The 24797-nt window shown below is 45.8% G+C and overlaps 1 long non-coding RNA gene across 1 annotated transcript in view; it reads left to right on the top strand.

Moving 5' to 3' along the window:
• Positions 1-2111: 2111 nt before the first annotated feature.
• The window catches only part of LOC116417627, a 166179-nt gene continuing 143493 nt past the window's right edge, over positions 2112-24797 (top strand). The window contains exon 1 of the long non-coding RNA XR_004227885.2: positions 2112-2258. This is a non-coding gene — a long non-coding RNA (uncharacterized LOC116417627). The remainder of the gene's footprint in view (positions 2259-24797) is intronic.

A 24797-nucleotide genomic window follows, 5' to 3' on the forward strand; every position in this document is an offset into this window, starting at 1 on the left:
TATTAATCTCACCCTTGCCTGCTATGTATAGGTATATTATCTCTGTGCGTCGCCTGCAGATCTTTCTCCCGTGGCTCTCTTCTTCTTCTTCTCTTTCTCTCGCGTCAGTCATTAGGAAAGTTCCGAGTAGGTGCGCGCAGCAGCGTCTCGCAGTCCGCCGCTTCTCAATTAACGGGGTGCGAAAGTCTTGAAAGCCCGTCCCCGAAATTTCGTCGGATCCCGCTGCTGGATATTCTCTCTCGCTCTCTCAGCTTTCTCCTCTTAGCGAAGCTCCTCTTCAGTTGCTGCTGCCGCTGGAAATCTGCATGCGGATCGCAAGTATATCGAGGCAGCTGATGTTTCGGAGATCCTAGGGGGTGGAATATAAGAGCAAAAGAGGGAGGCAGTCGAGAGGAGAGTACCGAGGACAACAAAGGCCTCCTCATTGTGCGCGCGCGTGCGACACGATGTTGTAGCCCGAGAGATGGAAGACAAAAGCTCTCTCTTTCTCTCTCTCTCTCTCTCTCTCTCTCCCTCCTTCCCTGCTATCTCCGTATTGCACGTCTGCTTCGTCGTCGTTGTCGTCGTTCTACTCCTCGACCTGCAGCAGCAGCAGCTTCTTTTCTTTTTGTCGTTCGGCATCACCTTTTTCTTCTTGCTCTGCCTCTGAAGGCTACGCGCGTGTCAAAACATGAACAGCTGATAAAGCCTTGACAAAGAACAGCCTAGCTGCTAAATCCTTTTTTGCCGGCTAGCGTGTCATGTTCTGCGAACGGTTTTCTTGTTGTGAAATTCTACACTCTTTGCGTCTCTAATGAAGAAAATATACCAATAGATGAACTAGAAACTCGATTTGGCCGTCGTTCGGGAACTGTATCAAGATCAAAACTGAAACTTGCACTTAGGTGCAAATGGATAGAAATTAGACGTTGCTCTCATTGAATTACAGACTACGCTTCGGTCTAAATGACGACGCGTTCATCCTGCAGCTCATCAGTATTACAGTGTTGGCGTGCGTTGTGTATAATAAACGGAAAATAATGACTGGCGAACTGGCAGTGCGTTTATGTCAGGAGATACGGGGAGATTCGCCTCTCTTTCGGAAAAAAGAGTTAAGCTCTCGGTCACTCCGTTCCACCTGATATTTAAATTGGGTCAATAAACCGCTAGTATACGTTCCCACCGATGATCAGTTGTTAGACTTAGATTATTAGGGGTTTTCGAAGAACTGCTTGTTCGGTAATGTGTAACGTCTTTTTCGGTGGTCTTTTTTACCTTATATGTCGAGTAATACGGCTTAAAGATTGGTCATCTTTTGATGCGTGCTCTAGTCAGTTTTTTGCTTCTGCAATCACGCGTAATATACAACATAAAATAATTATCACGTCCGCATATTTAATTATAGTGTAGCTGTTAATCATTAAATTATCAATCAATTTGCTTGTAGAAAAATACGATTTACGGTCTTTCCCACATCCATCTCAAGTTGTAAATTTTTCAAATCAATATATATCCTAAGAGGTCTTTTAGAATGGTATCACAGTTTTTACGACTAACGTTACTAGCCAGTTCAGCAGCAAAGAAATGCTCGCATCTTATACGTAATAACACGTTCCTTAACATCGTCTATCCGAGACCCATACCTCGAGGCGAACAACGATCAGTGCAAGGTCGACGACGACGAAGACAAGACAGACAGACTTCCGGGAGTAACAAGTGCAACGCGCTTGCGCGCAAGTAACGGAACTGTATGCATCGACACCGCATCGAGCACCATCTCCGTGTTTACAGCCCGCGAGGTTGTCGATTCGCGACGGAGGGGGGGGGGAGACAAATAGCACCTTATTCCCTATCGATGTTACATCGACAACGACGTCGACGGCCAACTGGCTGTTTGAGATTCCGTAATTGCCTATAATCAGCCTGCTTATAGGTACGAGTTAGCAGAAAAATTGATGCCTGATGGCTACACGCGGTGGGGAGTTAGCTCGGGGTATGCGCTATGTCAATAATATTGCGTTGCGAGCAACAATTTGTGGTTCGATAGCTCTTAAATTTAATCACGAAGTTTTAAATCCATGTAACGAAAGAAGAATTAACAAACAATCTGTCATTAATTTCTTACAGGCGATTGGTCTGTCAAGCTTCTGAAACTAATGAGCCTTGTCAGAAGCTCAACAAAAAGGTTTACATCACTCGAGTCTGGCTTTTGCCACTACACTACAACCTACACAGCTCACCAAGCCATGCAGAGACAGTCCGTCGCTTCCTGTAACAAGGTACGCCTATACGTATACAATCTACTATATAACTCAATGTTAAGATGTGTGCGAGCGAACGATATATTCTCGCTTACTTCCAAATACGCATGTAGTTGACGAGACGCTGAAGAGTCTTGGTGGGGTACTGGAGAGATTGATCGTGCGAGTCCGATCGTCTCGGATATGAGCTGTTCATTGTTTTATAGAATAAGGTCCGCTTTCTGATCGCTGCAGATCGGGATGGAGAAAAGTGCGATATGCAAAGTTCTGAATTGTTTGATAATACGATTGCGAAAATCGGAGTTCAGATTGATGCAACGCCATATCGTTTTAAAGTCGCGTGAATTAAAAAATGCAACGATAAAAACTGTTTTGCTTCCACATTTTTCATAATAGACTGCTCTTACGATCTTGATAGACGTAAAGCCGCTAGAAAAAGAAGGAAGAAAGGCTGTGATTTCATTATCACGACAATAAAAAACGCGACGAAAGAGAGAGATAGCATTCGAGCAAGGCGAAGCCTAGAAATAATATTAGTTTAGGTTATTAGACATATTCTGAAGAGCTCGTAACCCGCATATGGCTGCACGCGCGCACTGTACCAGACTTCGCCGCATAAAATATCCAGATCTATATAGAGCGCAAGAGCACTCGACGTCTTGGCTCATTGCCTCGTCGTTTTACAACCGTCCGATATAAAAGTGTTTAAATCCACAGCGGCGAAATTGTGCCACTTATAGGCCAGCGCGCGAGCGCAGCGCTCCTTATTCTTTCTTCTCTCTGCCGGATGAATAGCGCGCGCACACCCTCGCCTCCATTCTTTTTCAAGGCACTACTTAACTTTACGATCCATCGGCTCGGTGCTTGAAAATTTTCTGCGCGCGAATATACACAGCGTCTCGCCCCCACCGCCAAACTTGGCGCACGCACGTTCGCTCGCTCGAGACGAATGTCGCGGTATAAATTTTTAGTCCACGCTCGATTTTATATTTTCCTCTCGCGAGATTTCTTATTCTCCGTGTCTGCCTGATCTAGTGCACAGTCGCTGCTGCAGCAGCCGTGGACAATTACCCTCTGAAAAGAAAGTAGCGAACCGTCGAGAGACTCGAACAAAGACAGTAAAATCGACGATGCAATTTGTAGGAGGCAGCTAGCCAAAGATGATGGTGATTTTGCTTTTTTTATATTCCACTACTAGTCTTTTATTATGTTATTATTCGGACTGTGCGCGGCGCTAAAAAATGCAGAGGCGCATTCGAATCGATCCGCGACTGTGGGTCGTTAGTTGGCTTTTACTGGAACGATTCATTTTTTACTGCCGTGAAAATCGTTATTCCTGGATTCGAAGCCAAGCTGGCGAGTACACTGTTTACTTTCGGGTCATTTATTATTGCCGTTGCATAATAAGCTTTATACAACCTAGATTATCTTCCGCAGACGTGCTCAAAACAAAGATCCTTTAATCATAGCCTCGTCCGCGTACACATCTGGTAGGAAGACTCAAAAGATGAGAGACGAGAAAAGTGAGCAAGACGATATTGTTGTTGAGTCGAGTGATCAGGCGTGAATCAAAACAGAGTCGAAAAAAAAAAATAAGAAAACGGAATCCGCGCTGAAGAAAAAAATAAACGAAATCGACTCGCTCAAATTGACGGAGCAAAACACCGTAGAAATAACGCAATTGAGCGACTGCAAAGCAGCTCGTCCCACTCGTTATTGCGAATTCACTGTAATTAACCTACTGCTAAGCCGTTCTTCGCTCGCTCTTTGCGTATATACCATCCAGTACCGGCGTCGAGCACCGCAGCTTTCCTGCGCTCTGTACAATTAACTTATTATCGGCCGCAAGTGTGTCTATGGGGCCGAACTGGAAAAATGCCAGCCGCGTGTACGTATTATATGCCGTCCGCGCGCACACGACATCGCGCGAGTGAGAATAGGGAACACACATGATTTTTAAAACCTTTTTTAAAATAAAGTTAAGGATAAATCTTACACAAAAGTATAAGATTCACGATTTTTACTGCAATATTTGTTAAGTAATATTAGTATATACTAATAATAGTAATACATAAAATAACCTTATTGTTTTCTCCAAAATCATAATAGAGATGAGAGATAATGCTTCAAAATCAAAATAGATTCATGATGACTGAATTTATGTACTCAAATGCCCGTATGTTAGGTTAGGTCTTTATCCTTTGAGCCGCCATATTGGAGAGCTGCCGTTTTAAAAACTACTCAAACATAAGAATTTTTAATTAATCATATTAGGGCCTAGAGGTATTAAATCAGCAAAAAATTGATGCATAACGTATTCTTATGCTATTTTCTACTGTATATAAGTATTTATATGTATATAGCAGAACCATGCCTGTTCCTTATAGTCGGTCGTTGGTTTACGTGTGCGTCGATAGGAAATTATGCCGCTTTGCATATTTTTTTGTTCCCACTAAAAAGGCTGCTCTCTCAAGTTACCACTTTTCGTTGCGTCAGCCAATCAAAACAAATTTTATGGTCGTTAGTGCACTGGGGTCTTCGATTTATTGGACCATCGTAATTAACGTAAATCAAACATCAAATATGTTTACTGCCGTCCTCTCAATGTTCAAAAAAGCAATTCTGAATTATTCGCGAAAAAATTGTTTGCTCAATAAACACCGCGAAAAAGGACGCTCGACGGAGATACATTTCAATCGAGCTCGGGCGACAAAAGAACGGCATCATCAGTGGCTCCGATATCCGCGATATTATGATGATTGCATTATCCGCGTTGTCATTAAAATCAATGGCAAAGTTTAATAAATCCCGAATACATCAGTGCACCCCCGCGCGCTCATCCATTCTCTGCCTCGACATGATTGTTTAATAAAGTCTCTCAATAATGATTGGGCCTCGCGCACGCTTCCAAAAATAATTAACTCTCCCCTTACTGCGGCAGCCATAGACTCGCAGGCGGAATGTGATGCAACGTAATAATATTCGACGAAGCGGCCCCGCAAAACAAAAGACCACGCGCGTACAAACGTGCAAATTCAAATTTCATTTGGCTCCGCTTGCGCGCAGCGAAAACGGGGACTTTCATGCTGATAAAACTAATCAAGCTAATCTGTTGACTGGATGTGTCCGCTTCCATTACTAGAACCGAGCGGCGAGTGTGAGTGTGTGTGTACGTGAGAGAGAGAGAGAGAGATAGAGAGAGAGAGAGAGAGAGAGAGAGAGAGAGTGTAGTGTGCCCATGTCATTGTGCGTCGACGGTGGCCGGCTCGGAGAGCGAAATATGCAAATGAACGGGCGAGGGCTGCGCAGATGCGTGTCGTCACTCCCGTCATTACTCTCAGGTGGAGGACGGGGGGAGGCTGGCTCCGGTATTGTTTAGACTCGGCAGAGTCCGCGTGATAATGAAAATACCAGGATCGCCGGGAATGGCGACGCCGCCGCCGCCGCCGCCGTTGAGCCGATCATTATAGTGATTGTCGTCCTGTGTCCCTCCGCATTTTAGGGACTCGCATACGTGTGCGTGAACTTGTGCTAGCTGCGTACGTATGACCGAGAGGTGGAAGATTCGACGGTGCTTTGTTTGAAAAATTTAACGCGAATTCCGGAAATACTAATCGCCTCTGGGTGTGGGTCGCTGCACGAGTTTTTTTTTTTTTTTCATGAAACAAAAAGGGCGAGCGTAGAGGGATCGAGGAATGAAAGAATGTCTGCGTTAATCCTTTGATGCGTGGGTGCTTTTTCGCCTTTTATTCTATTATTGCAGCGCGAAATTCGTTTTGGCGCGCGGAAAATCCTGATAGTCCATTTCCCACGCGTATAGATCCGCGTACCAGTATGAAAAAGAATTTTTAACGTGTGTAGTGAAACATGTCTGAAATGCTCGTATCAAAAGTGAATAGGTATGCGCGATTCGAGCGAAACTAAGCTAACCTCGCAACAACAAAAAACTTCAACGACACGGAAGATCGCGAACGTTGTGAACTTCGGTATACCGGCTGTCTGTACATCAGGTACGCGGAAGTGCGTCGGAGAATAGCAAGCAGTATGGAGCGTGAAAAAGGTTGCACATTGTATTACAAACCTCAGGTGAACTCTTCTCCTGCCTATAGCTTTTCGGCATTTAGCTCACGGAACCCGTACGTGCGAATCGACGCCGACATGTCCTATCGGCGTATCGCGTCGCTTTATAAGGCGATCGATTGGTGCAGCGTATCGAACCCTCATCGCTTTTTAAATCAGCAGTGTGGGAAAGTCAATGCGTGCTTATAACGACGCGCGTGTAAAAACGTGTTTTGCGCCAAGTGAAATATCGATTATATGACTGCGGAAAGCCGACGATGAATGACAGATTGCTCAAACGACTGTGCGTTGCTATTGTAACGGCAGCTATGATAGCGCATACACCCACCAAGTCCTTTGTTTATCTTGCAGCGTTTAGATTTAGCATTTAGTTTCCACGGGCGTTTACATGCGCGATATGTAAATTGGCTATTATTCAAGAGCTATTCTGCGATTATCTCCTGAAAGACATTGTGCGCGCAGCTATGCAACCGCGCCACTTGTTGAAATCCGCTTGAATTGCTAGCTAAGTGAGCCACTGTATACTGCATATTCTTAACATCACTCGGATCATACTTTTTCTTTCGCGATATATATAATTCAAACGAAGGCTACGTATATACAGTCAGTTGAACTGCCCAAATCCAACCCTCCTCCCGATGATTCCCATTGTTCCGCAGCCCCACTTGATTAAAAAAATTTTCCCGATCTGCATATCCGCGCTGCCCATCTCTTATAGCCTCCGGGTTCGACAGTCATTCAACATAGCCATCATCATCGTCATCGTCTCGGCACCCCTTAACGAGCTACCGAAATTACACGTCTGTTAGGAGGCCCTTCAGCTGCATTGCAGCGCGTGTACCACTCCCACAGCCTTTGCTCGATATTGAAAACAGTGTGTGCGCAAGCAAGTAGCAGCAGTCACCAGTGCGGGCACGCACACAACGCAGCGAAGCCGAAAATTTGAAAGCACGCGCGCGCGGGGATCGCATCATCATATACATATAGGCAGATCGAGCGGTGCATCCGGCGAGTTGAGTTTCCCGGGGTTCGATATAGGCCGCCACGGAGCACGGACAAACAGCGGCTCGGCATATATACGCACGAGTGTATACACGGAATAATATCGCAGCAATCATATTACGAAAGAGGCAAATACAGGCGGACGTGTGTATGCGAGCGCCCGCTGTGTATATATATATATATATATATATATATATATATATATATATGCGCGGAATAATGCATTGTTGATGCAGCTAATGCAGGTTCAGCTATCGAGAGTCGCGCGCGCGCCAGACAGTCCTGTAATTGGGCTCCCGGAGGGAGCAGCAGCAGCAGTGCAGCATCGGATTGTTTGTGAATCAAAGTCATCGCGCCGTCATCGCCGTGCTATACATCCGATGAAATGACCACTCGATGATGCGCCGACGTTGCTGAATTTCCACGCAGTGCCGACGACGATGATGATGATGATGATGACGCTGCAGAAATAACGCGCGTTACACGACTTGCAAGCTGTGCGTGTTATGGGCTCGCGGGTTATTTAAAATTTTGATAAGTTTGCACCCGCGATTTATATGCGAATTGCGCGCCGGGCCGATCATAATTTTTAGTCGCCGCGGAATCATTGAGCCAGACTGCCGCGCTCTTGCAAGCTCGTCAATGTTTATGAGCATCAGCGCGTAATTGCATGATTTTTTAATGAATACGCTTTTAATTGCGATACTCGCGCACGCAGAGTACATGTGCACACGCGCTGCGTTTGTTTGCGGGTCTACCTCGCGGATGCTCGTATTTACTTTGAATTTTTGAGGGGTTATCGCGGCCGGCTGGCTGTGTGTGCCTTTGGTTGACAAAATTAATGAGCAATACCGGCTAACGTTTACTTTGTTAAATGAAGTCTCGATTCGCGTACGAGCTTGCTTTTGATTAGGTTTGCTGTATAGTATAATGTCATTTTTCGGATCAAAATTCATCGTCTCTTGAAGATGGTAATTTTTTTTTTTATTTAATTCCGGAACGATTTTCACAATTAGAGAAAGATTGGCGCGTATCAAGCGGCATTGGGAATTAGAATAGGGAAAATAAAGTGCTTTCATTGCAATTATTGTCTTACCAGTGTCCCCCCGTAATCAAAGAAAGCATTCAGGCTGCGGTTCAATCCTTGCTAACGAACAATTTATTTTCCTCTAAAGAAACTGCGACGAAATACTGATCAGACTTGGTTTAATTGGCTTTAATTCCGAGCAATTATCCTATATCCCTTGGCAGGCGAAGATGTTTTTAAATTATCTTAAATTCGTCGCTCACCATAGGATGTCCTCCAATTACAAGTATCGTGATTCAAACCGCGACGCGTCACGCAGCTGTTGCTGTTGCACTGCTCCAGTGTGTTGGCCTCCGTCCCATAGCAGACAGTTGAATTTATGGTACAATAAACTTTGTGCATCGCGATGCTTCCGATAAATTACGTAACCGCGTGGCCCGCTCTCTCGCCTCTGCATTTTATACGCACGCGTATCCGTCGATAAACAATTCTCTAGATTATCTGACCGAAGTGGATGACAAAGTCGATGATCGATCCGATTTATCGATGAATGTATTATTGCGCTTGCTCGTCCTGCCAAAAGGGCGATAAATAAAAACCAGCATAATGGCTGTGTGAACGAAAAAGAAATATCGAAAAGCTTTTATCCCGCGGCCGCGCTATCAGAGGGTAGATCGCATTCGTATATATCTATGTACACATCGCGCTCGAGTATCGGATGCCGGTCAAATCTGTCGTTGTAATAACGTTCTCTCTCGCTGTGGGAACGCGCGAGGGCGTTTTCTCCCTCTCCCGGGAGAAAAGCGATTTTCCGAAAGAGCGGGAGAAAAATGGCGTCGAATATCCGGAGAGTCCGAGCACATAACGTGTGACATTCGAACACGCGTCGATCGAGCTAAACGCGCTCCATCTCTCTCTTTCTCTGGTCGTCTTGTTCAGCAACCGGAAGTGAGCCTCTCGGGCGACGGGCTTATCTGATTTCCGATGGCCAACGGCCGTCCCCGAGCAGAGAGAGAGAGAGAGAGAGAGAGAGAGAGAGAGAGAGAGAGAGAGAGCCCAGTTGCTTTCATGGAATATAACTTCGACGTGATTTCCCGTCGAAGACGCGGGCGCCCGCTTGCCACTTTCCTTACGGTACCTTATAAACCTACGGGTTTTATGGCCGATCGGTCTGCGCCAACGTGTGGAATACGAGTTCAGGACGTACGTACGTGTACTTTTGGAAATGAAGCGAATAAAAACTCGCGCGCAGGAGAATGAGATTATTTATTCAACAAATTTCTTAGACACGATGATAGTACTTTTTTGAAATCAAAGGCAGATATATTTCTTGCGGACTTTCCTCGTGGATTCAATCGACTGAAATTTCTGCACACCGGTGCACCCAGCCAATCCCAGGCCACATGCTTTCAGCAGAGCCATACATCAGAGCGAACTACCTAAATCTTGGCGTGTCTCAAATTACACGCTGTAAACATTTCTACATTTTCTTTGTATTCACACGCCCGGTCCGGCAGCGGCGGCGACAGCCGGCGAGAGAGAAAATAATATAAGAGCCAGAGCGAGGTACAGCTATTGTACACATTTGCGAAAAAGGCAATAAATTGTGACGTCACGTGCAAGGAGACGAGTCGAGCGGGTCCCCCCTTCGGTCCGAGGCGCGACACACATAGAGCCCGGAAGACGTATGTGCGCGCGGCTTTTCGGGATTAAAATCCGCACGCGCGCGTATATGGGGATAAATTTCCGGGTTTTCTGCGCCGGCCGCGCATCTCACGTTTCTCCGCTCGGGAGATATAAATTTTCCACACGCTCTTGGAAAAATCGGCGGCGCACACTACGAGCTAATTGCCCTCTGTGCTTCAGCCGCAGCATTGCTTCCTGTCTTCGTATCCAGGAGAGAATTCTCATTAGTTGCATTCTTGGCGTGGACTGGCCGTTGTTTTCGCGGTGGACACCCGAGTGCGCTCGCCGGTCGGCTTACGCAGTATGTCGGAATGTAATTTTGTCTTGGCTAAAATCCACGCCATCTCTATCTCTCCCTTATATTGGCTCACTCTTTTTCCTCTTGCTCGTTGCCTCGTTCTCCTCCTTGGTTTCTTCTTTTTGCCGCCGCTTATACCGTACAGATACACCGGTAGCGACTGATGCGCCTATAAAACTGGTGAGAGAAAGAGCGAGTCTCGGTAGCCAGCGGGTGAGTGGCGCAGGCGGCAGCAGTGTTAGCGCGTATATGCCCCCCCCCCCCCCCAATAGCTTTTCCTCCTCCTTTCTTCGGTGCACTATTCTTTCTTTCTATTCTGTACTTGCTGCGCTACGACTTGGATGCGGAGGATATGGGGCGAGGGCAGGAAAAAAGTGTAGCTGCGATAGTAAAACTCTTTGGATCTTTTTTATATTTTAAGAGCATTCGCTACCCTCCGCTTTATGATTTTCTGATCATAGTACTCAATTCTTTTCTCCAACCTCGTCTCAAAGCTTACTTCGATACTCAACGCGAGAAGAAAACGTTTTTATCCTGCGAAAAAATTTGATGCACTTGATACGAAAAATTTGTTTCACGTTATTAAGAAATCAGTATACCAACGGCTCTCGTACTATTCTCGGCAAATCAATTAAAATAATAGGTTGAAAAAGGTAAAATTGAATGCATGTACAAACGAAAACACGTTATGAATTTTAACTAAGTCCTCCCGACTGGATCAAAACTGCGTCGCAAAGAAATGGAGATGAGAGCGCATTTTCTTCCCCGCCTGCATCTCTTATCTCACGGCGGTTGAAAGTTTCGGTACTTACGCCAATGGGCCGCGCGTAGCCCGGTAGTCGATCCCCATCCCACACCTGCAGGTCAGTCCCTGCCTCTCATTATCCCAACCTGATCTCTCAAAAGATATACCCGGGGACTCGCGCGCGCGTTATTTATCGAGGGGTCAACGATCAGCGCTTCCCAAGAGGCTTCACGGGTGCTCACAAGAGCTCTCGAAAACACCTCTCCTCTTTTATTCTTCTTCCCTCTCTCTCGTTCTCTCTCTCTCTCTCTCTCTCTCTCTCTCTCTCTCTCTCTCTCTCTCTCTCTCTCTCTCGGGTTCTTTCTTGTACAGCGTCTGCTCCGTGCTTTTCTACCTATCTATGCGCGCTCGCAGCGATAACGCATTTTTACAGTGTCTCTGTGTTTTTATCTTCCCTAGCGAGAGGCGATATTCCTCGCGTCATCTACGAGACTTGTCTTGTCTCTGTCGTGCTTTTCTTTCTTTACATTGCTCCTTTCTCGGAGTCTCTTCGGCTCTTGGTCGATTCTGAGTAACTTTTTATCTCGGCTTATATTTGAGTTTTATTACGTCGTAACTCTTAATGTAAAGACCTTTCGTTAACGCTGCGGTTAAATCATAACATAAGCGCGTAGTCCAGAGATTATGAAAGATTAAAAAATTTAATGACCGACGAGACACCGAGATCCTTTGTGCTCTTCGTTCAAATTTAATTTTCGTGACTTTGTTTTATTTCCGTTATCTGCTATGAATCGGTACCCTGCTTTCCAAGTAGAAGAAATAAATCATCGGTTGTTTTGTATCAATTATAATTATAAAAATAATATTCCAAGTAAATAACGCACATTTGAAATCCGCTTAAATTAAGACGACGATACAGTTTGTTCTTCGAAGCTTCTCGGTGAATTTATTTTTGACACAGTTTCGGTCGGAGAAAAAGCATCTTGTGGGAAGGTTGTACAAACCAAAACAAGAATCGAACAGTCCGAGAGTCTCGAACGCTGTAACGTCTCTGACTTACAACGATTCCATTCAAGCTAAAGCCACATTGTTATCACTTGCGATAATAAATTGTCGTATACCTGGCGAGAGATTGTGGCCACGCGCCTCGACATATCCAGTGACACCGGGATGTGTGGATGAGTGTGTTTTGTTTTCAACTTTAAAAGCAAAGGCTCAATATGGTGGTAGGAGAAAAAAAACATAATGCAATCTTCCAAGAATCGACTGTATACGAGCGGGTCGTCGCGTGATCTCTGGAACTCCTGCGTGCATAAGCATTGATTCATCCTTATCGCCTGCTCTTCGTAGTTATTAGTATTCAATTTTATAGGGCTTACGATTTGTTTTTATTTTAGTAATATTTGATACATAAAATTGTTCAAAATCATCATTAGCATTGTTTTACAGTTGAGCTATTTTCTACTTTTTCTGGATATTGAAAATCTTTTGTGTCATAAAAATCTAGGTTCAATAATTGTTATTACTTTATCTATATTTTATGGGTTGCTTACCTGCTTTACGATTTCCTCTCTTATATTAGCGCCAAGCATGGAATATGACAAATTTCAATTACGTGATAAATTGGGCTCCATTAGTACAAAAGTGTCAGATCTAGGAGTGGATAAAATGCACCCTAACGATGCGTGTTATCTTACAGTCGGCATATGCTCGTTGTCGCTGCTTTTTACACAATACGACCTGCTCTCTCTTGACCCGATGAGAACAGCAATGGAGCGATTGCATTCTACGTGAGGTGTTAAAATGTCAATACAGCAGAAACGAATAAAATTGACATCTGTAAATAAACGTATAGTCAGGTCTAATTACAAAATATATATACGATATCAATCTTAAAATAATTTTTGTAAAGTTGAGTGCTTCGCGAAAACTTATCTAGTGTGATGAAAAAGTATCTGCTAAATATTATGAAAACAGTTTGGATGCGTAGAACTGAATATTTGCAATTGATAAAGCGCATGCTCCTTGTAGTATCCACTCGTTTGTTCCACGATACACCGCGAAAAAAAAGTTGCGGGAACTTGTAGAACCACGTCCGATCCCCATTAACGTGAACGAGCACGCGTGGGGGGCGATGCCGCTATACCGCCGCATTATATTTATATACCTACATGGGGTAAGTGGGGTGGCTCCGGGGAGCGCAGGGTAGAGGAGAAAGCAAGAGCGAAAAAACACCATATGGTCGTGCAGGTGTCCGCCGCGCGCCGCCTAATAAGGCCGCTCGTTCGTTCGCATGAATTTACATTAACGCAGTGCAGCGGCGACGCTCGACTTTTTCGACGTTTACTAGATTTATTATTTCAAGCATGATTCGCTTTTTGGCGCCGGAGCGCATGCTTACCTCGCGGTGTCCCCTCGTCGTTGTGCGTCCCTTTGATTAGCCACGCGCGCAGGCTTTTTAACCAAGTTTTTTGGTGTCAATCGCAACGCGATCTGTATCGCACGTCGATTGAACAACGACCCATCCTGCCTTTTATACGGTGAATTGGTATTTTTTATAGAGTCATCCCGCACGTGGCTTGCATAGAGTTAACGAATTTTCATAGAATTTTCATAACCGATGGCGTTACCTTTTGTCGCTACTTTTTCACGTATCGACAATTACCTTTCATGCATTGACGAATCGAAATCGTCTCTGCGTGATTCGCCGAAAATGCCTTTCTGCATCGTAGCTCTATATTCCTTCTTTCAAAGAATCGTACAATTGATTGCATGCAAAACCATGAAAAAAAAATACATAATAAGCCATGCGCATTATTTCGCTCATCTATTATTCAAATAGAGGCGAAGAATAAACCTTTTACGATCGGAAGCGGAACGCCCCGCGCTAAACTACAAGCACCAACGCGGATGGTCACCGGGGAACGAGGCATCAACAGGAATCGACGTGGTTCGAGCGAAAAAAATGAACTGAAATTGCATACTCCAACGCGAGGGTGTATACGGATCGCGTCAATGACGTCACCGCCTCATATATATATATATATATATATATATATATATATATATATGAAATCGGTAACGCGCACGCGATGCCCACCTGTGCGAGCATCGCATTTGTATGCGCTCTCGATTCAGCCCCACGTGTAAGTAGGCAGATAGAGATCCGTCGCGACCGATTGTAGGGCCCTCGCGGGGATGCATTAACGATTTCCATTTGCATAGATCGATCTGTTCGATTTCGACCGCATGGTTCTACATTATTACATGAGTAAACGCTCGGTCTCGCGCGCGTGCGGACGCACGTGGTCGCTTTGCCGCGTGGTATGCTTTTGTTCTCAGTATAGCCTTGTTCTTTTGACACTTTCTTTGAATTTCCTGTACGGATAGCTTCGTCCGAAAAACGCCGCCGACTCTTCGATCGTTCGTATAGTAATAAACGGACAGTTTGAGACTCATTAGGGGAATTGCGCCGCCGCAGGGTTATTTTGAATTTTACCGTTATCTTCTATGTTATATGTGCGCGTTGACTTGCTACATCGAACACGTGCATCATGAATATTTTTTCACGCTTTCATATAAATTTGAACCGGAAATTGATGCACTCGCGATTCATGAATTCTCGGCCAGCATTATGATTCAAATTGATACGAGCAATTTATTCAAAGGCAACGTTACTCCTTATCTTATATATATCGCAAAGTTAGGTGCTGCGATGCTGTTCATGCGCAATTCTAGAAGCATCGTATTGTTTTTGCGCGAGCGCGTTTTTTCTCGGTATAAGAAATAAATGATTAGCCGCAGTGCAGATTAGATTCGTCGTTCGAAAAACGCCGAATGCGGCCATTTCTTTCTTGTGGTCGTCGCGGCTTTTCTGACCGATTGCCCTTGTTGTATACGCGTCGCCTGTCCGCATCTCCTCCTCTCAAGGTTTCCTGGGACCTGAAATTTTTTCTCCGCGTCGGGAGAAGAGCGGCTATGACTCATTCGCGCGCGCAGAGCGATCTCGCAATTCTGGCTCCTGCTAACCTCTCTCTTCCACCTATACGTAATAGCCTCCGTGAGAGCAAGCATTTTTTCTCCACAAATAGATTGGATCGATTTTTGTGTGCAGCGAATCAGCGTTCCCCCTTTAATTTGCCTCTTCGCGGCCCCGTGCGTACGATGAATTTCATGGACCGCTGCGGCCGGGCCGTATTGTTTTTGCGAAATTTCGCGAACAAAGGGCTCCGGATCTGGAATAAAAGAGATTTTCGACTATGTTTCGCAAGCGCGTTTCTTCGAATTATCGGGCTGCATTAATGCAGCCGAGCGTTCCTCATCAGGAAAGCCGTGAATCATCGACGGCGCGAGAGATGTGCTCTTTAAAATGACGCGCTTTCCGGACGCAGGTATATACAAGTATATATACCACCGACTAGGCGGCTAACGGGTTTACGTGAATCATCAGACTGTATACTCTTGTATACGCGTTTACGTCGTGATGAATTTTCACATCCACACGTGCGGTCGCTGTGTGTTTGTACAAGTTCGTAAGCGTGCCTGCTCGTATAGTGGTTTTAACACCTGCGCACGCGTTAGCTCTGATTGCGAAATTGCTGCGTGTTCAATTTATAAGCACTCTGACTCCGTTTTCGGATCTGAGAGGGTTTACGCGACGTTTATTGCGCCTGCGAATTCATTATGCGTTCACCGCGAATAACGCGCGGCGGTGGTATGAAGTCAGCGAGGAACTTACATATGCGGATTTCGTGTGGCTTTATTCGATTGTTTCGCGCGCCTGACCCAATTTATATTTACGCGTAGCATTAAATTTCAGGACACACTTGGCTGGGTGACTGGTAACAAAATTATTTAGGAGTGGAGACAAAGATTTTACACCATTCGTTTCGGGTACAGCGATATATGTTATGATTAATTCCTTCAATTATTGATTCGATAAGGTAAAAGTATGACACGTCGATTTTCGTGCTGCGGTACACGCGAGTATCATAAGGTTCACGCATCCGACTGAAATTACCTTGTTCCGACATTGACTGCACAGATTTTTCATGCACACGTTATCAAGGGCATATAGGTACAGGTATAATTGTGATGAATCACACCCGAGACGCTGCCTCACGTATTGACTTCGTAATTGATTACCCTCGTAATTAGGCTGGCAATCAAAGGTCGATTACCACCGCGTCCGAAACGTCAAACAAACGTGAAAGAAAAAAAATAAATGAACTCGGAAACGCAATCGTGTAACGTTTCACCTGGTTTGGCGACGACCACTCGACACCCCGTAAACAAAATCATTATAGCCCAGACACAAATCTACGTTCGTGCCGTGTAATGGAAGACTGCAGAGCTGCGAGTATAAGGCCGGACCCCGAAAGCAGTGCATTGAGTCAGAAAAATCAGAGCAGATTACGAGGGGGCGGTTCGTCATAACGTCATAAGCGCCTTGTGGCCATTATGCACGCTACGCTGATAATCGCTAGTCGCTAGTCGCGCCCGCCTGTCCCTCTTTCTCATATTCGACGAGAATAACATTGTGCTTGTTTTGTTTATTAAAGCATTTCCGCAAAAAATGCTTGTAATTTTTTTTTATAATTTATCATCTGCATATCGAATTCGATTGACTCATTCTAGAACTTAACGACTGTTATTAAGACAGCTGTGTCTTAGAATCAATAATAAAAATAACGTTGGACCTATGGGTTGGAAAGAACGAAAATCCGAAGTGATTCGGCCACTCGGTCATTACACGACACCCACCGAAACGCGGATAAAATGAATCTATAGTAGCTTAGCAACATAGAGTCGAGGGCTTACATTGCAGCCGCCGCATATCGAACGCGTCGGAGGATTCTGTCGCTCCCGACATCTCGACGCCACCGTCGAGAAAAAGCGCATCGAGCTATGTCTCCCTTGGGATCGACTCCGGCGTTTATGTGTTCCCGTGTCCTTTCAGGCTTCTGTGGATTTCTGGCTAGTTCTTCGTACTCGCGAAATAAAATGTTGGCGCATAGAAGGCTCTGCAGAAGGTTTATGTAACCGATTTTGGAGTAAAGTATCTGTACAGCATCGGAGTTTTGCCCCTTTGTCCCTATATTTCGTGGAAATAAAATCACTAAGGAATGCTCATTTGAAATTAAATGAACACAAACGCTACGAAGAAAATCGTTGCAAAAATTAATCAAAATTTTGGCATTTCTCTTTTGGTTTGCTGTATTAATATAAATTCGCTATCTCCAACTCCCAGTAAACACGCGTGATCATATCATCCGCAGATGCGCGTCCATGCGCTTTCCGTTTTATGGGCCGACACACGGATGTTAAAATTTTATGTCCTACCGCACGCGTCCGCGCGACTCTCTCCGCGCGTACATCATCGAATTCCGGAAAAATATGGAAACGTTAAATATCGCATTTTTACAGCCTCACTCGGCTACTTCCGCGCTCGCGCACACGCGTGGGAACGTAATCAAATTTATTTAGTCAGAGGGTCGATTCACGCGGGGCCGGCCGCCGTATAATCATCGCCATTACATCGTCCACCGACATTTAACATCCCTCTATAAACTCAAGGTGCTATATCTATATACCTGTGGCTCCACGTGTGAAAATCAACGCGACCCCACGCGTTCCTCGCTCTCTCATGTAACCTATAGTGCACGTCAGAGCTGCTGCTCATTGTTGCAGCGAATTAATAACCTATTACATCGAAGCGCGTGAATCCTCGGCGGCGAAACAATGATTCGACCATACCACGCCCACGCACTGCTAACTCACCCCACGTCCTACCGTGAAGCGCGAGAAACGATTTAGACTGCCGTCCGGACTTCCGATGTGCTCGACCCTTTGCTTTTCTGGCCGTAGCAGAGCTATAGCAGCCATTTATCAAGAAGAACCGGACTCTGTGCTAGAAAAAATTAGGGGGCTCGCACGCGTTCCGACACGTGATCTTACCTGGCTGAATTCAATTCGAATTACGCTCGGACCTTTTCCCATACATCGGACGCAACGTTGCGTTGCTACAGTCAATGTTATTGGTGGATGCGAGAGAACCGCGTTTCCTTATTCTCTTTTTGTGGGTCATTGCGATATACGCAATGATTGATGTTGGGATAGCACGAATCGTTACCGTGGAAAGAGTTCGTGGGAGCTGCAAGATGCCTCCTCGTGTGAATTTCCCTTCGCGATCACTAACTTATACTCTTTGGCATTGTTTTATTGATTAGTTCCCCTACGGCGATGAGACGAAAGTGAAAATTGGCTAGTTTGACTTTCCGGGTATTAGACTATTCGAGTTTTCATTCCGTACACGCGCATTACTCGTCCTCCCGTTTATGAGTATCAGTCCGATGCCATTCTTTAATCCCCTATTAATGCGCGCCCCGTGAAAGGATCCACTACAATCTTATCGCTCTCCATCTCGGCGATGCATCCCCCAGCGCGGTGAGGGATCAAGCGAATGTCCGACGTTAAATCTCAAAGCTCTCTCGTGCGCACAATACATCTCTCTTCTCTCTGAAGCGGAGCATCGGGGCGACCCGAGCGTCCAGCATCCGCAGAGGGCAGTAAAACAAGGCATAATCGCGCAAGCGGGCAAGCGCTCTTCCCGCGCGACGGCGTACAAATCGAAATTAAAGAAGCGTGAAAAGTGGAGCTGAATGAGCGCATTAAGCGGCGCATCGATAAACTCGTCTACGTCCGAGAGCAAGATTATACGAGCCCGGCCAGTGCGAATAACTCGACAAACGCGGCCGCAGCGGATTTACGACGGCCGCGCACCGACGATCACAGGTGCGAGATATCAAAGTGGGGTGCGCTCGGCTGATAATCATTGAATGGCCGATTATATACGAATGCCGCTGTCGCCGAAATCTGCGCACGTCGGCGGGCAGAAATTATTTCACTCTCCTCTGCGTGTGCCGCGTGCGCGCGGGGGCGAGCATTGTGCGTCCTCGAGATAGGAATTTAATGACAGTTTCCGCGCTGCGGAGGTGCGGCGCTTGCAAGTTTTTACGGCGGATTGTCAAGATTGCCGTTTCGGCGATCGTAAAAGTCGCTTTGGAAAACCGAGGAAATTTTATCTGGCGGCAGCGGAGAGCCACTCGAGGTCCGAGAGCTACTGCGCGTATACAGTGAAAAGGCAGAGTTTAATCTCGTACCGGGGCCGCAGCTGATAGGCGGCCGAGATATTTTTCTATGCCGTAGTTGCAGGCTTTTTACGGCTTTCATTTAATTATACATACATGCGCGTGCTCTCGAGATAAGACGCGAGAAAATCATTGAAATATGAATTCGTTATTGTATAAGCATAATTCAAACAGCAAATTTCCGAGAGATATCCGAGAGAGGCGACGAAATAGTTTGAATCTCATCAACACGAATTTAGCAAACCGCAGCGGAAACAACGAAACAATATAACGCCGCGCGCGTCTCGCAACTTTTGCACGTACAGCACGTGCACAATCGCGTTCGAATCTCTCGCGAAAGCTCGGGCCTCGCTTAGCCGCAAACAGCATTAACGCGCGCGCCGCGTCGTTTTCGTCGCTCCCATAGAGCCCCCTCCCGGTTATTGAGTGTTCCCTCGAGCGTGCAGTAGGAAGCCGCTAACGGAAATTCAATTTCACACACAAACATCTTGATCTCGAGCGCAGACGCGCCGCGCACTGGGATTAGTCATCCTCCGAGGAAACTTGCCGCTGCACACTGTGTATACACTTATACTATTATAATCGCGCGCGTGCTCGTGTGTGTATATACGTTTCGATCCGTATTTACGTATACCAATAAGCGTAAAATTGGCCCAAGACTGACGGAGCTGGGCCATCGTGCATAATTGAATTCATCCTTACGTGAGGGTGGTGCAGCTCGGAGACTCGTATGAATATTCAATTCCTTCAATTTCCTCGCGCTCCAGTATATATACACGGCTGAGACTTTGCGCTCCTGAGTTTACTTCCTCGAGGAGATTGTGAAACATCGGTGTTCGATTAGGCTCTTGTTGTTTCGGTGCACTACATCTGTTTTGTGTTCCATACTATATTGCGGCGTTTATGCTTAACTTCTTGGTGACAGACAAATGTGTAATTAACATGGTTCAAATTCGTTCGAAAAAGCTATCATTACGCAACTTTGTATTCGTAAAACAGGACTTAGCACGTTCACTAATGGTTGATTAATTTTTCAGGTACTATTGTTAATATAGTTTTTTTTTCAATCGTCTAAACGTATACTAGATGCTGGCTCGTATTTAGAATCGGACCCGGCAAATAGCCGACATAAAAAATTAGCTCGACTAATTGATGTGAGGCGCAAAGACCCTCTACGAAGTATCGTTCTTAAATAAGTGATGAGTTTTTTGTCAATTTTTCTACAATGTTGTATTCAGTTCCAACGAACTCACCCGCTGGAAAAGGAAGAAAAATACCTAGTTTCTAAATTCGTTGTTACGTCGACGTTATTATTTCGCAGGCTATACTAAAAAAACACTAATTCTTGGTATTTTTACGTTTCGGACAAAACCCGGCAGAAATTGTCTAGCGGCGACGAAAAAAGTGTGTTAAATATAATTATAGCAGGTAGAACGCTCTTGGCCGAAATACAAGGAAACGATTCATAAAAAGGCAGCGTAATCGTCCGCGCGACAGCTCCTGGCGGCTCTCAAGAGCATCTCCGACGCCGACGAACGAGGCGCAACGTTCCTTATAGAATAGAGGACAGGCGAAGCTAGCCTCTTCTTCGTCGCCACCGCCGCCGGACGTCGCAGGCGCGATATCCGACAACGGCATGGCGCCACTTGGACACTTCAACATAATGTCTCGGGACGCCGGCATTCACCGTTATTTCACTCGCACGTATTATTCCCCCGCGTGTGTGTGTGCAGTGAGCAGCACGCGTGTTGAATTATACCGGGGACATTCGAAGCTACGAGCTCGACTATGACCCTATAATCGTTTCGAAATGTGCTTTTCGGATATTTGTGGTTACGACACTTGGAGAACTCAAAATTTTGGCTGTTGCCGGTTTATGAAAATTAGTTTAAGAAATTATTGAATCCATATGCAAAAGATAACAATAAGTATACAAATTAGCAGTCATAGCACAAGTGGAACAATCTGGCTCGATGCGGAGATTCAGAGTAATGCGAAATTGGAGCGCTGGGGGTAAAAGTAGATCAAAGCTTTTTTGTTTTATACGACGTTTATGGCTTGGCGCTACTACGACTGATTCCGTGTGCCTGCACACACGATCAGGCTGGTCTATGACAATATCCAGTGCACACTCATAAAAAAATCGTCTCTCATCTCGGCACAATAGGCAGACTTCTCAAACGTGCACGCGCCTCTTCTCGCATCTTCGTAGAAAGAATCGGTCGAAAAAACGCGATCCCGAGCGCGCGAAATATTGTGTTTGCGCAGGAGTCCTTAAACAGTAGGTACTCGCAAACAGGATCGTGATTGCGGTCACGTGGCGGCGACGTCCACGGCGAAGCTCTCTCGGACGGAAAGTAAAACACACAGAGATCATCGGGTACACGCGGCGAAGAGAGACAGAGCGAAAGCGAGGGTGGTTTCTCTGAATGGCCGCTGATTGTGATCATGAGCTGTGAGTAATTCCGTACGCCTCTCTATACACGCGACTGCCAAATCCCATATCGTCGCCAGTCCCTATTCGCGTGTATGCCCTTTCCGAGAACCACAGGGTATGCACTGTATACGCTCTCCCCGCCGCGCTTTTGCGGGATTTTGCGCCAACCGATACAATCGTGGTCCGCATAATATAACAACAGCGATTCGCGTGTAATCTTGTGTAAATTAAATCACGCGCCACTGGGTAGACACACGCTGCTGCAACGAGCTTCATTACCGCGAGTCAATTAAGCGTTCTATGTAACTACGCGCGGGGGTCTTCCGTTTCGCGGGATATTTGCGGAGGTGTTTTTTTCGTTACTGCAGTGCATATGCATGTGCACTGTGACCCTTTAGCCGGCGGGCTTGTTGAACGCTTCGTCAATGATTTCGGGGGCGAGAGATGGATATGCAGATCAAATTTAATCCGTGATAACGAGTTAGTATACCTGTAACTGGAAACGCGGTTTCGCTTTACTCGCTGGTGCAGGTGTTTTTCGAGTCTCGTTGCGAAAGCCTGATAAAACTGCAACAAATTTTTGCATAGGTATTGGTTCCTTGTTCGATTTTGACAGAACCAGCTAGATTGGGAAATGCAGAAATTTTAATTAAGAATGTATAAGCGTTGCTTTCTGAGCGAGAATTTAATTGGAGTGAGATATTTCAGTCGTAGTTACTTCCTATATCTTTCGTGGAATATGCATTTTTTCGAACACGAGAATTAAATTCTGGAAAAAACCATTTTCGTGAAAATGTATAATTATGTTACCGTTTCACTTTATTCACCGATGCACAAAGCGACTTTCGTTAGACTAGTCACCGTAAATGGCCACGTAAAGAGTCGAGAAAAAAAATTTTCAAGGGCGCTCTGTAAAAAGAGTGTGCTGTAGTGCGTAAAAAAACGCGCGCGGGCAAAAAACGCTCGGAGTTAATAAAAGAAAATTTGCTGGAATGATTGTACATCAGAGCAGCAGCGCGCATCCTGCATGTAGGCGGCTTTTGTAACAGACTGCAATTAAAATTATATGGTGTGAGGGAGGGATGCTCTTGTTAGCGTCGAAAACTGCCAAAATTAAGCGCGCCTGTGCGAAACAAAACGCAATGGCTAGTGTAATGGCTCGCTTTACCTCTGGAAATTCGAGCGAAGGCAGGCCTGTTTATACACAAAGCTCGGCCGGTCATTACGTTAAAAAAAGAAGCTGCAGCTTGGAAAAATTAGCGAAGCCTGCAACCCTCGTTTAGCAGCATTGAGACTGCACCAACGCAATCGGGATAAAAAAAAATCGGGAAAAAATACTCGACGCTATCAGAGAACGTGTCAAAAGAATCAACCGAACGGGCTGGTATAATCACGCGAAAATCCATCAAATCGAACTCACGCGCGTGTAATTCAACTTTAACTGAATACATCACCGCGCACCTATACTGCAATTCCGATAGCACCCTAGAGGGGCCTTACATTTTGAAAGGGGGCAGGCGCATTATGCGGCGCGCGAACCTCGCACGCGCCTCGTAATTCTTCCACGCGTGTTTCATTTTCCCCCATTACCCGCGGCTCGTCGGCTGGAAAAAACCTCGTTGCATTTCGCTCTCGGCCAGGTGAAAACAGCCACCCGATGAAAATCCCATCGGAATTACGGGCGTATAAAAAATGCATATCTGCAGCAGAACGGCTCGCACTATGCGTCCAGCGGACAGTTTCGGCATTACGTGCTCGGCGGCTATATAGGTATACGTGCGGCTCAGAGCACGCGCGCATGCATGTATATTGAGTGAAATGCTCGCATCGGGAATATATATGAGGACGCGTTTGCGCGCTAAATTCGCCCGTTTGGATGCAACGCCGGGTCACAGCGATGGATGCGTTCGTTTAAGTTTTATGGGCTTCCGAGTCAGCCGATCGAGTTTGTTTTTCCATTTGGCGCGACTATGCCATTTTATTGCTGTTTGCCTTATGAACGAGCTCTCGCGGTGACACTTTCAAAGCGGACAGTCTCGTAAATAATAACTGATAGAGCGCACTCGCGATGAATGGAATCGTCGCGCTCCGAATATGGAGAAAAATTGTCCGGGGAGCATGCATACGCACGCTGCGAGACTGGCATGCGAGATAGGGCTTTGCAATTTATCAGTTGACATTCATAATGATTATCATAGGGGTAAATTTCAATAAAGCTGAGTAATGGCTGAAAAGTGCATTAAAATGATTCAAGAGAAAAATTGTTCGTCCTAAAAAACGTAGTTTTTTTAATTCGTGAAGATCTTCTGGGGTACGCACGTGGATTCACCTAAACGCACAATAAAATGAATCCACGAAATAAGTGATACATTATTGTACTCCCTCGAGTGCTTTTATCCGAATGTTCAAGCTCTCCGCCGCTTCTATCCAAGGATCTTTCTCGCGCGTAACGAAAACAAATGACATTTCACCCGGGCTCTCGTGTACTTAATCGCATCTCGAGCCTCGCTCCTTCGCCACAAAGATATCTCGCCCACGCAGCGCCTCACCCTCACGCTCTCGTCGCTACACGCTTTTTTCATTTTTTCGCAGGATTTTAATCTCGTAATGTCAAAGCCGCGGTATCATTAGTCAAGCTGTCATAGCAGTATTAATAGCCCACGAGGGCCGTCGATTCAAAATGCATTTCATTTATACCCTCCGGACACCCCGTATAGCCACCGTAGCGCATGCCGGCTGACATTGTTGAATGACTGCTGGACCGTTCTTCCCGGTTTTGCGCCCGCGCAGCCAGAGCCGGGGGTTTGGTTGAATATCGATGATCGGGATACACTTACGGACCACGGCTGGTAAGTAGGGCGCGCTGAATGAGACGTCCGTCGCCCAAAATGGGGCGGAGAGGTAGGGGGAGAGAGATGGCTGTGTTTATCCGAGTTTACTGCCAGGAATTAAGAAAACTGACGTATTCGTTTTCACGCGGCCGGGCCAATTTGACGACGGCTTATTGATTGAACGATCGATAGTGCGACATCAATCATTGCCCGCGCGCTCGCAGCTAAAGTAAGCTCCAACAAAAGTCTCGCTTATGAATGGAGGCACGTTTTATTAATCACGAAATTTAGCCAAAAATAC

Source organism: Nasonia vitripennis, chromosome 5 (genome assembly GCF_009193385.2).
Source record: "Nasonia vitripennis strain AsymCx chromosome 5, Nvit_psr_1.1, whole genome shotgun sequence".
NCBI lineage: Eukaryota > Metazoa > Arthropoda > Insecta > Hymenoptera > Pteromalidae > Nasonia > Nasonia vitripennis.